Raw genomic sequence first — 14,710 nt, forward strand, 5'->3', positions numbered from 1 at the left:
TTGGATTGTAAAAATGTGTTCTCCGCAGAGGTATTCAACCTTTCAAACATTTCCCGATATCGCCAGGATGGCAAGTGTGTGGTTGGCGCGAGGCTGCCATGGCAAGGTCCCCTTGCTCAGTTGCCAGCTACGTGTAGAATGTCCGCGGAAAGCGACTCGTGATATTCTGTTTTGTGCAGGAGCTTGTGCTTTATGTTCGAAGCCCACATTTGCCGTCTTTTTTGCACCTGCTACCGGCGCAAGATTAGGCGTTTGCGGATTATCAAACCAGCTTGTTGTCTGAAACTTTGTGACGCAGCGTGACGTGGAGCTGGCTAGCTGGCTGGCTGGCGGACTTTTTGTTTCCAAAAACAATAGTTAAGGTTTCACTGACCAGCAAAGGGTGGCCTCTACTGTGCTACACTTCGGGAGTCAATGGGAGCAGCCAATAACAGCTAAAGTTATGACCAGAGGAGGACCGGGACTCAGGGACGCCCTAACAACTCAACAACTCGTCAGACGCCTTAACAACTCGGCCATGACCGCAAGAAAGGCCTGCTGACAGCTTGCACAATCAGACATCCGTCAAGGGCCTGCAGCCAGCATCCGAACAGGCACAGCGTCACCATTGCCTTTCTGGTAGTGGTGTTATATCGATGATTAAAGCTTGCAGGCCCCTTGGATCACACCGGTTTTTCTCCGCACCTTTGCAAGCAGGGGAATGAATCAAGGTGTCATAGCCAATGAAATAGGCTGGCAACTCCATAGAGAAATAGGCTAGACAGTTTCGAGAGCTGCAGTCTCCAATAACTTACTTCTATAGGTCCCACCGGCCCGCGACACACCGCGTTTGAATATGTCCCGAAGCATCGGTGGTTCAGTGGTAGAATGCTTGACTGCCACGCGGGCGGCCCGGGTTCGATTCCCGGCCGTTGCATTTTCGCGATTTGAACCCTGCTCATTACAGTCAAAAGCGGACCAATAAGCACAAGCTGGATGCCATGCGTCATGGATCACATTGCCACCCGGAGTCCATTTGTCTGCGACTACTGATAATACCCAGTGCATTTCTGTCGTGTTCTTCATCATCACTTCATCAGTTCAATAGGTTTTAATAGTTCAACTGAGTAGGTGGAGGGTTACTATTGCTGCAATTTTTTGTCACCTTCCATGAATCTGGGGCATGTAACTACTTTTTAACCGGATAAATCCTGATACATAAAAAACTTATCTTGACCAGCAACATCTTCTCAACATTCAAGGATTATCTGCAATGTTCATTAGATTAACTGATAGTCGAATAGCTACTCAAAACACGTAAATACTTGGCGACGGCTCCTTTAGTTTCATTCAGACCGTGCCAACGTACTTACGTGAGTTTTGCCTCGGTTGGGGTGGGAGGGGGCAAGCGCACAGCTTAGGCAGTCGAAGATTGCTTTGGCTTTCCGAAGAGAAAAGGACTTTAAAGCCTCACTTCATTTACTCCTCAATCAACTCAATTATGACCCACCGATCTCCGGTAACCAGGTTTAAACCCCTTCGCATAGCATCGGTGGTTCAGTGGTAGAATGCTCGCCTGCCACGCGGGCGGCCCGGGTTCGATTCCCGGCCGATGCAGTTTTCATTCAAGATAGGTTCTCACAAATTGAGTGCCGTGCATTGTGAAACTGCTGCCCAGCATGGGACACAGCGACTGTCTGATCAACGTCCACACCGGCAAACGTGATATGAAATACACAAGGTGAAAAAACCCAGCACCCCCGTGCTAGACAGATTGTCGGTTTAGATTATATACCCAGCACTGCAATCCCGTCAGGGACATTCTCGCTTATGTACCCGTAGCGGGCCAAGTTCAGGTACACATGGGGAGACTGCATCACACTAACGCTCACAAGAAGGCAACCTGCATGGGGCTACTTTCTTGGTCACCGCTTGGGATGCGGGCTCTGAACTGACCGTCCAAAAACAACTTTCCATGTACGGCATCCTGAGCATCCATATTAGGGGCGCAACATTCCAAAACAAAATATCAGCCCGCTTAGCTTGTGATCCAGCCGGCCAAAGCTGGTGATGTTTTAATGCTGACCACCCTAAGCCCTCAAGTATTCATTTATTGCATGACGCATTTTGTCATCAAGTTGTGTCTCTAGTATGGACACTCAGGGTGCAGTGCATGGAGAGTTGTTTGAGGACGGTCAGTCAGAACCCCAAACGGTAGCCAGGGGTGGTGTCTTGTGTATGCAGGCTAAGGGCGAGGTGCATGGAGAGTCGTTTTTGGACGGTCGTTTCACAGCCCGCACCGTGGAGACATGTGCGGTGGCCAAGAAAGTAAACCGTGGAGACTACTTTCTTGTGAGTGCTATTGTGCGATGCAATCTACTCATGTACACCTGAGCTCAGCGCGCTACGGGTGCATAAGCAAGAAATTTGATGAAGGGATTACAGTGCTGGGTATATAATCTAAACCGATCAGTTTAGCACGAAGGTGGTGTGTTTTTCCGCCTGATGTATTTCATGTGACGTTTGATGGCGCGGACTTTGATCAGACAGCTGCTGTGCGCCAGCTTCACCGTGCAGGGCACGTAACACTGCATTCGATTTGTGAGAACCCAGCTCGAACGTAACAAACTGCATCGGCCGGGAATCGAACCCGGGCCGCCCGCGTGGCAGGCGAGCATTCTACCACTGAACCACCGATGCTGAGTGAAGGGGTTTAAACGTGATTACCGGAGGTCGGTAGGTCATAATTGAATTGATTGGGGAGAAATGAGGCTGTAAGTCCTTTTCTCTAAGGAAATACAAATATAATGTCCAATTGCTATAAGTTGTGCGCTAGTCCTCCTTCTGACCCCCCCCCCCCATGGCACAACCCATGTAGATATGTTGTTTTGGTCTGAATGAAACTAAAGGAGCCGTCGCCGAATACTTACGTGTTCCGAATAGCTGTTTGACTATCAGTCAGATGTCTGATAATGTCAAATGTCAGTCTAGTGGACATTGTAGATAAGACCTGAATGTTGAGAAGATGTTGCTTGTTAATATCTGTTTTTATGTGTCCGGAGGTCTACGGTTAAAAAGTAGTGATATGGCCCAAAATACACGAAATTTGTTGAAATAAGTGCAGCTATATTCATGGCATGGAAGATGTATAATACAGCTCCTGTTAACAATCGATTCGAAAAGAGCAACAGAAACTACCCATACAGCAAGCCTTAGAGTAATAAAACAGATGGGCTCTGATCTTGGTCTGACCTTCAAAACTGACCTTAGGCCAATGTAATTTATTTATTCAATTGTTGCGTTGACTAATACAGTATCTCATACATGTGTGGTCTCGTGTTACACTCCTTTGTTGCATCATGCTGAACGATTCCCTAGAAATTGACTGCTTCGCAGAATCCATGGCCTGAATTTAACCTGCCGTGGGTGAGCGATTTTAGAAGGTACATCTAAAGTTTCGAGACCAAAACCAAACGATATGCTATCAAATTGTCCACAGTTATGCATAATTTTGCGCTGCTGCGCCGCGCCGTTCGGAAACCATTCTGTAAAAAACGTCGGGGGGCGGGGGGTCACTTTGACCTCCCTCACACGAGCGCGTCTTAAGAAAGAAAACTTCTGAAGTTTCCTTTGTTCTGGTAAGTTCATGTTCAGTTGCATTCATTCGTAAGGTGGACTGTCACTGTTCTTTTCTGAATTAGGGCGATTTATATATAGTTTTTTTTGTGATGCCCTACGTGGCACGGCAACCGGAGTTAGTTTCCTATTCGGGCTGACTTGTGATGCAGTCTCTCCAGCGGTGTGTGTTCAGGACCGCCACAGTTACGTAATGCGGCGCAGTTGCGTTGTGGGATTGCCGTGGTTGACATAGAACACATGCTCTTAGCTTGTCGTGCTCAGGGACGTTTGACCGTAACTCTGCATGTACTTAAGCTTACCTTCGTAGACTTTGATGTCCAGCAAGTGGGGAAATCATAACATCGGCGTTGGTTGATATGGAATATTTACTGGGAGCCTATGTCGCATGTGGTGTCTGATCTTCCACAAAGATCTCGACATTTTCTCATCGATCATCATCATGTGTCATATTGGCCGACCTTGACGTACCACACGCTGTCAGATGGCAGCGTCGCTGTATTGAAAAAGGAATAATAACCTGGCTAGGTTGCAGCACACATCCAACAATTTTCCATTATCTGAGTGTAAGTGAAGGTGCGCTAATTCCTAGATGCTTCGAATCTGCTGCTTAAACGCCAGAACTACCAACTTGCCAAAAAACCAGAACCTCGAGATCCTTCTGCTTATACTACGTTTCACTTGGCATCGGTTATCAACATCAGCACGCAACGATGTTTGTGTGTGTTGATTGGTCCGCTCCGAGTGTTAGAAGCAGCGCTCAACCCGCGAAAATGCATCGGCCGGGAATCGAACCCGGGCCGCCCGGGTCACACTGGAATATGATATATGCGGAAGCACTATACATTGAGCAGATACCGGCTAAGTACAGAGGGTTCCCGCGGAGGCAGCAGTCTGATCCTCACCCACAATACACTGTGTGTGTGCGTGCGTGCGTGCGTGCGTGCGTGCGTGCGTGCGTGCGTGCGTGCGTGCGTGCGTGCGCGTGTGCGTGCGTGCGTGCGTGCGTGCGTGCGTGCGTGCGTGCGTGCGTGCGTGCATGGAGAGAGAGAGAGAGAGAGAGAGAGAGAGAGAGAGAGAGAGAGAGAGAGAGAGAGAGAGAGAGAGAGAGAGAGAGAGAGAGAGAGAGGAGAGAGAGAGAGAGAGAGAGAGAGAGAGAGAGAGAGAGAGAGAGAGAGAGAGAGAGAGAGAGAGAGAGAGAGAGAGAGAGAGAGAGAGAGAGAGAGAGAGAGAGAGAGAGAGAGAGAGAGAGAGAGAGAGAGAGAGAGAGAGAGAGAGAGAGAGAGAGAGAGAGAGAGAGAGAGAGAGAGAGAGAGAGAGAGAGAGAGAGAGAGAGAGAGAGAGAGAGAGAGAGAGAGAGAGAGAGAGAGAGAGAGAGAGAGAGAGAGAGAGAGAGAGAGAGAGAGAGAGAGAGAGAGAGAGAGAGAGAGAGAGAGAGAGAGAGAGAGAGACAGTATATATATATATATATATATATATATATATATATATATATATATATATATATATATATATATATATATATATATATATATATATATATATATATATATATATATATATATATATTTATATATATATATACACGCACACGCACACGCACACGCACACGCACACGCACACGCACACGCACACGCACACACGCACACACACACACACACACACACACACACACACACACACACACACACACACACACACACACACACACGCACACGCGCACACACACACACACACACACACACACACACACACACACAGAAGACCTTAACACTCGACCTCAGCTGTCTACGTCCAAGAAAACATGCTTTTTGGGAGGTAAATCTTAACCTCTCCAGCATTAATGGCTTACCTGCAATGTCCACTATTTTAAATGGTAGTCCAATGCCTATTGAGAGCCTGCATGCTGCCAATGAACTGAGAGAGATAAAGCCCCGGTTGGGACCATGGGCGTCCAGCTGTCGTAAGGTGAGGCGGGAGGATGTGACGCTATGCCGCGTGAGAGCAGGACACACATACGCAACTCACCAATACCTTTTATGCGGGGAGGACCAACCGCGGTGTCCTCGCTGCGCTGATCGTTACACCGTACATGTCTTGATAGATTGCGCCCACCTCGCCTCGGAACGTATGCGCCATTTTGGATCTGGGTCTTTGCGTCAAACGCTCTGTGGTATGTTAGGGGGCGACTCCAGCTCAGTACATGACGGTCACATTTTTAGTTATCTTGAAAACATACAGTACCATGCCATATATCGAACGAAACCTTATGTCCCCGCTTTTTCAGGCAACTGTTAGACAAAAAGTAGGTTATGGGCGCCATATGACCAACGTAGTCGGTGCGCTGCAAAGCCCAAATCATCATCATCACCTATTGAGAGCCAAAACTATTTATATATTATAGCGACGGCTCTTTTAGCTTCATTCAGACCATGACAACAAACCTACATGGGTTGCGCCAGCAAGGACGCGGGAGGGGGAAAAGTTCACAGCTTAGAGTATTTTAACATTAGCTTTGTCGATCCGGAGAGGAAACAACGTAGAACAATAACTTCTCCTCAACCAGGTCGATTGTGTTTAAATAAAAAACAACCCTTCGACCTCCCGGCATCCGCCCCTCTTGTCGTCCATCTTGCTTCATCCTGCATCCTCGCAACAACCCGCTTTTCCGGGACAGACTGCATGCGTTAGCCATGAGTGTGCCGAGAGCCCCGTGGGAAGGGGGACCCTGACCTGGTACGCAGCGCGCATGCGCGGGTTAAAGCTCGTCGGATGGACCCCCAGGCGTATGCAAGTCTGCACCACCGTTATCCATTTTCCTTCATCCCATAACCCTAAAATGATTAGTTCTGTCGAAAGGGCTCTAATCCAAAACACCAAAAACCGATCGACCTCCGGTAATCAGATTTAATCCGGTTCATGTAGCATCGGTGGTTCAGTGGTAGAATGCTCGCCTGCCACGCGGGCGGCCCGGGTTCGATTCCCGGCCGATGCATTTTGGATATCACGTAGCTCCAGCCAGGCTAAGAAAATGAACGTCGTGTTGTGCAGCCAGCCAAAAAAAAAGCAACAAAAAACACCATCGCGTGCGTTGAAAACCAACGTCAAATGTTACGTGGTATAAGCAGAAGAACCTGCATACACAAGCACCATCCCTGGCTACCGTTTCGGGTTCTGAACCGACCGTCCGAAAACAGCTCTCCATGCACGGCATCCTGAGCATCCACACTAGAGACGCGACATTCCAAAACGAAAACATCAGCCCGCAGCCCAGCCCTCCCCGCCAACGTGCAGCCCGATATGCTGGCCTAGGACTTTGGGCAACTGGGGAGCCCAGAGCCATAGCCAAACAATCGACGATACAGAGCCGGGAGAAGGAACGTAACACGCAGTATAACACCTAGTTTGTCCCGAATCCCCACGGAGTCGAGCAGGCGGCGATTCTGGTGTGGTTTTGCAGCTACATTTAATTCATTACCAGATGAGACTAGATGTTACCCATTGCAGGCCTTTAATAGGAAACGTAAATAACACCTCGTCCAAATTTTGCATTATTGTTATGCGTCGACCCAAAATGTACATATAGGTACTCACCCATACATGGCGTACTGAAGTTCGTGTGAGTGTTTTGAATAGTTTTGTGCGGCGATCCTTTTGTAGGATGTTGGCTAGAGCTCGAAAATACCCATAAATTAGGATGAGCAAGTGCACAATACAACACAATGCAACGGGGGCGATCAGCCTTCCACATGCCCTCCCCTCCCCCTCCCCCATCTGTTTGACTTGCTGTGCATTTACATAACCTGTTCTAGAGTTCATTTATGGTAAAATAGGTCCGGGAGCGGTCGTGGCCGAGTGGTTAAGGCGTCTGACTCGAAATCAGATTCCCTCTGGGAGCGTAGGTTCGAGTCCTACCGGCCGCGATATGTGCGATTTTACCCCGCACGTCCTCCGCCCCTTCGGGCGAGACCGACCGAGACAGGTGGCATGAAGGCCGAGACCGAGACCGTGTGGGCGCGATGGTCGGTCCTATGGTATATGCCACGTGTAATAACACCATCGCTAAGATGACTGACCTTTGAAATCAGAATTTCGACAGGTACGCATAGGTGGCACTTGCTATGGAGCCTCCTCCGCCCTCCCCCCCCTGCCTTGCTGAAATGGAGGACATGCTGTGGTACAGCCCCACGGTCTAGGTGTCAATTGGCTAGAGGTCATTGTATACGGATTGGTTTGTGATAGGATGGCTGCCCAATGTTTTGGAAACGCGCTATGCAACTTGTGGCTTGGGGGTAGCCTTCGTGACTTGAATTCAGTTGTGTACAATACAGGATATGCAATGTAGTCCAAAAAAGGTACGAGAGATAATGAAGTAGTGATTGATAATCTGCATGGATAGGATGTACACGCACGCGCGGACGGACGCACGCACACAAACACACAGGCACACAAACACGCTCATAGCCCATAGCCATAGCCATAGCCATAGCCATAGCCGTAGCCGTAGCCGTAGCTATAGCCATGGCCGAAGCCATACCCCCATACACACAAACACATCACAACATCGGTGTTGGTTGACATGGAATATTTACTGGGACCTCATGTTGCACGTGGTGTCATATCTTCCACAAGCATCTAGACTTTTCCCCTTCGATCATCATCATACCTTACCTTGGCGTACTTTACGCTGTGAAATGGTGACGCAGCTGTGTTATAGGAATGAATCACAACCTGGCCAGGCTGCTGTTCACATGGTGGGACCGTCTATTTTCTTAGTCTAAGTGAAGCCGCATGAATTCCAAAGTGCATGGGGACTGCTGTTTGAACGTCAGAAATGCCAACTGATGCCAAAAAGCCAGAGTCTGGAGATCCTTCCACTTATACTACGCATCAGTTGGCGTTGTTGCATCACATATCAATACGCGATGGTGTTTGTCTTCTACGCAACACGAGGTTCATTTTCGTAACCTACGTAAAACCCCAGATGCATCGGCCGGGAATCGAACCCGGGCCGCCCGCGTGGCAGGCGAGCATTCTACCACTGAACCACCGATGCCTAATTACATGGTTCGACCCGGTTCACCGCGGGCCAAAAGGTCATATACAATTTATTGTTTAGCGCTGCAACTCCAAACAGTCAAAATATGTGATTTGTCTTACTGTTGCGGTGGCACCTTAGTTCTAACTCAGACATGTGATGATGATAAGCAATACCACGCTTAAAAGTTCTGTAAGCTCAGAAACATATATGCTATATATGACCATACCTGACGATAGTTGGAAAAGGCCACGGCCAAGACGTTTTTTGCACAATGGTAGGTCAAATGGATATAATTTGGGATCTAATAGCCCTAGCATCGCCCATCCATGACCGTTGCTTCTGAGTTACATACAATGTTGTGTTGCACTCCATACCAGGTGATTAAGGCGTTTGATCTAAAGTCCCATTACGCCTAAGCAGCACTTGGTTTTACCGCCAGTTGCCTTTAGTTGCTGCGAGCGAGGCGCGAAACAGACTGTTCCCGAGGATTTGTCCGTGCCGCGTAGCATGATGGGGACAAGCGGACAGCTAGAGCAGTTCAAGATTTGCTTTAGCTTTCCGAAGAGAACAGGACTTAAAAGCCTCACTTCACTTTGCTCCTCAATCAACTCAATTATGACCCACCGACCTCCGGTAATCAGTTTTAAACCCCTTCACTTAGCATCGGTGGTTCAGTGGTAGAATGCTCGCCTGCCACGCGGGCGGCCCGGGTTCGATTCCCGGCCGATGCATTTTTCATTCAAGATAGGTTCTCACAAATCGAGTGCCGTGCGTTGTGAAACTGTCGCCCAGCATGGGACACAGCGACTGTCTGACCAACGTCCACACCGACAAGCGGGATATGAAATATACAAGGTGGAAAAACCCAGCACTCCGTGCTAGACAGATTATCGGTTTAGATTATATACCCAGCACTGCATTACCGTCAGGGACATTCTCGCTTATGTATCCGTAGCGGGCCAAGTTCAGGTGCACATGGAGAGACTGCATCACATCAACGCTTACAAAAAAGCAACCTGCATGGGGTTACTTTCTTGGCCACTGCTTGGGATGCGGGCTCTGAACGGACCGTCCAAAAACAACTCCATGCATGGCATCCTGAGCATCCATACTAGAGACGCAACATTCCAAAACGAAAATATCAGCCCGCAGCCCAGCCCGCCCCGCTTAGCTTGTGATCCAGCCGGCCAAAGCTCGCTGTGTTTTAATGCTGGTCCACCATAAGCCCTCAAGTATTCATTTATTGCATGACGCATTTTGTCATCAAGTTGTGTCTCTAGTATGGATACTCAGGGTGCAGTGCATGGAGAGTTGTTTGAGGACGGTCAGTCAGAACCCCAAACGGTAGCCAGGGGTGGTGTCTTGTGTATGCAGGCTAAGGGCGAGGTGCATGGAGAGTCGTTTTTGGACGGTCGTTTCACAGCTCGCACCCCATGCGGTAGCCAAGAAAGTAAACCGTGTGGACTACTTTCTTGTGAGTGCTAATGTGCGATGCAATCTACTCATGTACACCTGAGATCAGCGCGCTACGGGTACATAAGCAAACACGTTACACGTTCATGACGGGATTGCAGTGCTGGGTATATAATCTAAACCGATAAGTTTGGCACGAGGGTGGTGTGTTTTTCCGCCTTGTGGAAGGCGGAAAAACCTCCACGACCTCGACCTCCGACCGACCTCCGCACGGAGTCGAGCAGACGGCGGTTCAGATGGGGTTTTGCAGCTACATTTAATTCATTACCAGATGAGACTAGATGTTGCCCACTGCAGGTCTTTAAAAGGAAACGTTAATAACATCTCGTCCAAACTTTGTATGATACTTATATGCTAACGCAAGATGTACATATAGGTGTTCTCCCATGCCGGGCGTACTTATGTTCGTGTGTGTTTTGAATATTTTTGTGCGGTGACCCTTTTGCAGGATGTTGGGTAGAGCTCGAGAATACCCATATATTTTGATGAGCAAGTGCACAATATAACACAATGCAACGGGGGCGATCAGCCTTCCACATGCCCTCCCCTCCCCCTCCCCCATCTGTTTGACTTGCTGTGCATTTAGATAACCTGTTCTAAAGTTTATTTATGGTGAAATAGGTCCGGAAGCGGTCGTGGCCGAGTGGTTAAGGCGTCTGACTCGAAATCAGATTCCCTCTGGGAGCGTAGGTTCGAGTCCTACTGGCCGCGATATGTGCGATTTTACCCCGCACGTCCTCCACCCTTTCGGGCGAGACCGACCGAGACAGGTGGCATGAAGGCCGAGACCGAGACCGCGTCTCGGTCTCGGTCTCGGCCTGAGCATCCTTACGGGCGCGATGGTCGGTCCCATGGTATATGCCACATGTAATAACACCATCGCTAAGATGACTGACCTTTGAAAACAGAATTTCGACGGGTACGCATAGGTGGCACTATGGAGCCTCCTCCGCTCCCCCCCCCCCCCCCCCCCCCCGCCTTGTTGAAGTGGAGGACATGCTGTGGTACAGCCCCACGGTCTAGGTGTCAATTGGCTATACGGATTGGTTTGTGATAGGATGGCTGCGCAATGTTTTGGAAACGCGCTATGTAACTTGTGACTTGGGGTAGTCTTCGTTACTTGAATTCAGTTGTGTACAATACAGGATATGTAATGTAGTCTGAAAAAGGTACGAGAGATAATGAAATAGTGATTGATAATCTGCAGAGATATGATGTACACGCACGCGCGGACGGACGCACGCACACAAACACACAGGCACACACACACGCTCATAGCCCATAGCCAATAGCCATAGCCGTAGCTATAGCCATGGCCGAAGCCATACCCCCACACACACATAACACATCACATCATCGGTGTTGGTTGACATGGAATACTTACTGGGACCTCATGTTGCACGTGGTGTCCTATCTTCCACAAGCATCTCGACTTTTCCTCTTCGATCATCATCACGCCTTACATTGGCCTTGGCGTACCTTACGCTGTGAAATGGTGACTTGGTTGTATTATAGGAATGAATCACAACCCGGCCAGGTTGCTGTACACATGGTGAGACCGTCTATTTTCGTAGTCGAGGTGAAGCCGCATGAATTCCGAACTGCATGGGGACTGCTGTTTGAACGTCGGAAATACCAACTGATGCCAAAAAGACAGAATCTGGGGTTCCTTCCACTTATACCGCGCATCAGTTGGCGTTGGCGCATCAAACATCACTACGCGATGGCGTTGGTCTCCTACACAACACGAGGTTCATTTTCGTATCCTAATGGAAGCTACATAAAACTCAAGATGCATCGCTTACCACGCTTAAAAGTTCTGTATGCTCAGAAACATGCATGCTATATATGACCATACCTGAGGATAGTTGGAAAAGAACACGGCTAAAAACTTTTTTTGCGCACTCGTAGGTCAAATGGATATAATTTGGAATCCAATAGCCCTAGCATCTCCCATCCACGACCGTTGCTTCTGAGTTACAAACAATGTTGTGTTGCACTCCATACCAGGTGATTAAGGCGTTTGATTTAAAGTCCCATAACGCCTAAGCAGCACTTGGTTTTACCGCCAGTTGCCTTTAGTTGCTGCGAGCGAGGCGCGAAACAGGTTGTCCACGAGGATTTGTCACTATCGCATGGTATGATGGGGACAAGCGAACAGCTTAGAACAGTTGAAGATTTGTTTTGGCTTTCCGAAGAGAAAAGGCTTTTAAAGCCTCACTTCACTTCGCTCCTCAATCAACTCAATTATGACCCACCGACCTCCGGTAATCAGGTTTAAACCCCTTCACTTAGCATCGGTGGTTCATTGGTAGAATGCTCGCCTGCCACGCGGGCGGCCCGGCTTCGATTCCCGGCCGATGCAGTTTTGATTCGAGATAGGTTCTCATAAATCGAATGCCGTGTCACGTGCCGTGCATTGTAAAACTGCCGCCCAGCATGGGGCACGGCGACTGTCTGATCAACGTCCACACCGACAAACGTGATATGAAATGCGCAGGTGGAAAAACCCAACACCCCTGAGCTAAACAGATGATCGGTTTACATTATATACCCAGCACTGCAATCCCGTCAGGGACATTCTCGCGTATGTGCCTGTAGCGGGCCAAGTTCAGTTGCACATGCGGAGACTGCACCACACTTAAACGCTCACAAGAAAGCAACCTGCATGGGGTTACTTTCCTGGCCGCCGCATGGGCTGCGGGCTCTGAACCGACCGTCCAAAAACAACTCTCCATGCACGGCACCCTGAGCCTGCATACGCAAGACACCATCCCTGGGTACCGTTTAGGGTTCTGAACCGACCGTCCGAAAACAGCTCTCCATGCACAGCATCCTGAGGATCCTTACTATAGACGTAATATTCCAAAACGAAGATATCAGCCCGCAGCCCAGCCCGCCCCACCAACGTGCAGCCCGATATGCTGGCCTGGGACTTTGAAGAACTGGGGAGCCCAGAGCCATAGCCAAACAATCGACGATGCAGAGCCGGGATAAAGAACGTAGCACGCAGTATAACACCTAGTTTGTCCTAAATCCGCACGGAATCGAGCAGACGTCGATTCAGATGTGGTTTTGCAGCTACATTTAATCATTACCAGATGAGACTAGATGTTGGCCACTGGAGGCCTGGTAAAGGAAACGTTAATAACATCTCGGCCAGATTTTGTGTGATTGTTATGCGTCGACGCAAAATGTAGATATAGGTCTTCCCCCATTCTGGGCGTACTTATGTTCGTGTGAGTGTTTTGAAAATTTTGGCCAGCGATCTTTTTTATGATGTTGGCTAGAGATCGAGATTGCCCATAAATTTGGATGAGCAAGCGTACAATATAGTGCAATGCAACAGGAGCAATTAGCCTTCCACATGCCGTCCCCTTCACCCCCTCCCCATGTTGTGGACTTGCTATGCATTTACATGGCCTGTTCTAAAATTTATTTATGGTCTCGCAGGACCAGATGCGGTGGTGGCCGAGTGGTTAAGGCGTCTGACTCGAAATCAGATTCCCTCTGGAAGCATAGGTTCGAGTCCTACCGACCGCGGTATGTGCGATTTTGCCCCGCACGTGCTCCACCCCATCGGGCGAGACCGTTTTCGGCGCGATGGTCGGTCCCATGGTACGCACCATGGCACGTGTAATAACACCATCGCTAAAATGACTGACCTTTGAAAACAGAATTTGGACAGACACGCATAGCTACCACTCACTATGGAGTCTCCTCCGCCCCCACCCCGCATCGTTGAAATGGAAGACATGCTGTGGTACAGGCCCACGGTCTGGATGTCAACTGGCTAGATGTCATTTTATACGGATTGGATTTTTGATAGGATGGCTGCCCAATAGTTCGGACACGCGCTATGTGAGCAAGTATTCCATGAAGCTTCGTGTTGGCGTTTTGCGTGAACCCACCCGTGATGCAGTCTCCAGATGCTGTTATATTCAGTCGGCTGATCTCTTTGTATTGTGCGTGTGGGCATAAGCGGTGCGGTGACTGGAGGCTAGGCTCTTGTGCGCACCGAATGGCGATGCAGTCTCTCGGAGGCGCCTTAGCGATTCGTGTTACACCAGATGTAAAACGTTTGTAAATGTCCTTTTGTGCAGCGGGTCATATGCTCTTATTGCGTTCTGTTGTGGCGTCCTTTGACATGCAGCGCGATGCGTAGGGTACGAAGTGGAAAATGCATCGGCCGGGAATCGAACCCGGGCCGCCCGCGTGGCAGGCGAGCATTCTACCACTGAACCACCGATGCTGAGTGATGCGGTTCAAACCTGATTGCCGGAGGTCGTTGGGTCATAGCTGAATTCGTTGAGAAGTGAGGCTTTTAAGTCGTTTCTGCTCTGGATAAGCAGAGCTCATGTTCAGCTGCTCTAAGCTTTTAACTCTTTCTAATGCCGCCCCCTCCGTGGAAGGCGCATTGTCATGGTCTGAATGAAACTAAAGGAGCCGTTGCCAACTAGTTACGTTTCTCAATAAGCAGCTGTCCACTATTTATACGAATGGACATTGCAGACAAGTCATAAGTGATGAAGCGAGATTTACCCCAGAAAAATGTGTTTTGTTGGACATAGTCAGATGAGG

At 49.1% G+C, this 14,710-nt stretch overlaps 6 non-coding genes across 6 annotated transcripts; 3 read left to right on the forward strand and 3 right to left on the reverse strand.

Annotated features, from left to right (window-relative positions):
- Positions 1 to 2,608: 2,608 nt before the first annotated feature.
- Positions 2,609 to 2,679, reverse strand: TRNAG-GCC (transfer RNA glycine (anticodon GCC)). The gene has a single exon. It is a non-coding gene; the product is annotated as a tRNA-Gly (tRNA).
- A 4,777-nt stretch (positions 2,680 to 7,456) lies between these two features.
- On the forward strand, positions 7,457 to 7,538 carry TRNAS-CGA (transfer RNA serine (anticodon CGA)). The gene has a single exon. It is a non-coding gene; the product is annotated as a tRNA-Ser (tRNA).
- Positions 7,539 to 8,600: 1,062 nt separating this feature from the next.
- Positions 8,601 to 8,671, reverse strand: TRNAG-GCC (transfer RNA glycine (anticodon GCC)). The gene has a single exon. It is a non-coding gene; the product is annotated as a tRNA-Gly (tRNA).
- A 2,087-nt stretch (positions 8,672 to 10,758) lies between these two features.
- TRNAS-CGA (transfer RNA serine (anticodon CGA)) lies at positions 10,759 to 10,840 on the forward strand. Its single transcript has one exon. It is a non-coding gene; the product is annotated as a tRNA-Ser (tRNA).
- A 2,750-nt stretch (positions 10,841 to 13,590) lies between these two features.
- TRNAS-CGA (transfer RNA serine (anticodon CGA)) lies at positions 13,591 to 13,672 on the forward strand. The gene has a single exon. It is a non-coding gene; the product is annotated as a tRNA-Ser (tRNA).
- A 638-nt stretch (positions 13,673 to 14,310) lies between these two features.
- TRNAG-GCC (transfer RNA glycine (anticodon GCC)) lies at positions 14,311 to 14,381 on the reverse strand. Its single transcript has one exon. It is a non-coding gene; the product is annotated as a tRNA-Gly (tRNA).
- Between the last annotated feature and the right edge of the window lie 329 nt (positions 14,382 to 14,710).

This window comes from Pollicipes pollicipes, unplaced genomic scaffold (genome assembly GCF_011947565.3).
Source record: "Pollicipes pollicipes isolate AB1234 unplaced genomic scaffold, Ppol_2.1 Scaffold_6052;HRSCAF=7182_pilon_pilon_pilon, whole genome shotgun sequence".
Classification (NCBI taxonomy): Eukaryota; Metazoa; Arthropoda; class Thecostraca; order Pollicipedomorpha; family Pollicipedidae; genus Pollicipes; species Pollicipes pollicipes.